Consider the following 2,009-nt stretch of genomic DNA (forward strand, 5'->3'; position numbering starts at 1 on the left):
ATGGTGACTGTTGTACTCAATCCCTATGCAATCTCTGTGTTTCATCAACACTTTGAAGGTCCACAGATTACAGAATGCCTCCAGATGTGCATCGGAATCTACTACTGGTCTTTCAGGGAACGATCACATCTTAGACTGTTTCCGACATTACTCCCATGGAGGATAGTGCACATGGTGACTGTTGAATTCAATCGCGATGCAATTTCTGTGTTTCATCAACACTCTGATAGTCCACATATTACAGATTGCCTCCAGATGTGCATCGGAAAGTACTACTGGTGTAGCAGGGAACGATCAAAGCGTAGACTGTTTGAGACGTTACTCCCATGGAGGAAAGTGCGCATGGTTACTGTTGTATTCACTCCCGATGCAATTTCCGTGTTTCATCAACACTTTAAAGATCCACAGATTACAGAATGCCTCCAGATGTGCACCGGAAACTACTACTGGTCTTCCAGGAATCGATCAAAGCGTAAACTGTTTGAGACATTACTCCCATGGAGGAAAGTGCGCATGGTGACTGTTGAATTCAATCCCATGCAATTTCTGTGATTCATCAACACTCAGATAGTCCACAGATTATAGAATGACACCAGATGTGCATCGGAAACTACTACGTGACTTCCATGGAACGATCAAAGCGTAGACTCTTTGTGATATTACTCCCATGGAGGAAAGATCGCATGGTGACTGTTGTATTCAATCCCGCGGCAATTCCTGTGTTTCATCAACATTTTGAAGGTCCACAGATTACAGAATGCCTCCAGATGTGCATCGGAAACTGATACTGGTCTTGCAGGGAACGATCAAAGCGTAGACTGTTAGAGACATTACTCCCATAGAGGATAGGGCGCATGGTGACCGTTCTATTCAATCCCGATGCAATTTCTGTGTTTCATCAACTCTTTGAAGGTCGAAAGATTACAGGGTGCATCCATATGTAAATCGGAAACTACTACTGGTCTTCCAGGAAGCGATCAAACCGTAGACTGTTTGAGACATTACTCCCATGGAGGAAAGTGCGCATGGTGACTGTTGTATTCGAGCCCGAATCAATTTCAGTGTTTCATCAACACTTTGAAGGTCCACAGATTACAGAATGCCTCCAGATGTGCATCGGAAACTACTACTGGTTCTCCAGGAAACGATCAAAGCGTAGACTGTTTGGGACATTACTAGCATGGAGGAAAGTGCGCATGGTGACTGTTGTATTCAATCCCGCGGCAATTTCTGTGTTTCGTCAACACTTTGAAGGTCCACGGATTACAGAATGCGTCCAGATGTGCAACGGAAACTACTACTGGTCTTGCAGGGAACGATCAAAGCGAAGACTGTTTGAGACATTACTTCCATGGAGGAAAGTGTGCATGGTGATTGTTGTATTCAATCCCGATGCAATTTCTGTGTTTCATCAACACTCTGATACTCCACACATGACAGAGTGCCCAAAGATGTGCATCGGAAACTACTACTGGTCTTCCAGTTAACGATCAAAGCGTAAAGTTTTTGAGACATTACTCCCATTAAGGAAAGTGCGCATGGTGACTGTTGTATACAATCCTGATGCAATATCTGTGTTTCATCAACACTCTGATAGTCTACACATTACAGAATGCCCCCAGATGTGCACCGGAAACTACTACTGGTCTTCCAGGGAACGATCAAAGCGTAAACTGTTTGAGACATTACTCCCTTGGAGGAAAGTGCACATGGTGACTGTTGTATTCCATCCTGATGCAATTTCTGTGATTCATCTACACTCTGATAGTCCACACATTACATAATGAACCCAGATGTTAATCGGAAACAAGTACTGGCCTTCCAGGGAACGGTCAAAGCGTAAACCGTTTGAGGCATTACTCCCATCGAGGAAAGTGCGCATGGTGACAGTTGTATTCAATCCCGATGCAAATTCTGGGTTTCATCAACACTCTGATAGTGCTCAGATTACAGAATGTCACCAGATGTGCATCGGACACTACTACTTGACTTCCAGGGAACGATCAAAT

Source organism: Schistocerca gregaria, chromosome 3, assembly GCF_023897955.1.
Source record: "Schistocerca gregaria isolate iqSchGreg1 chromosome 3, iqSchGreg1.2, whole genome shotgun sequence".
Taxonomy (NCBI): domain Eukaryota; kingdom Metazoa; phylum Arthropoda; class Insecta; order Orthoptera; family Acrididae; genus Schistocerca; species Schistocerca gregaria.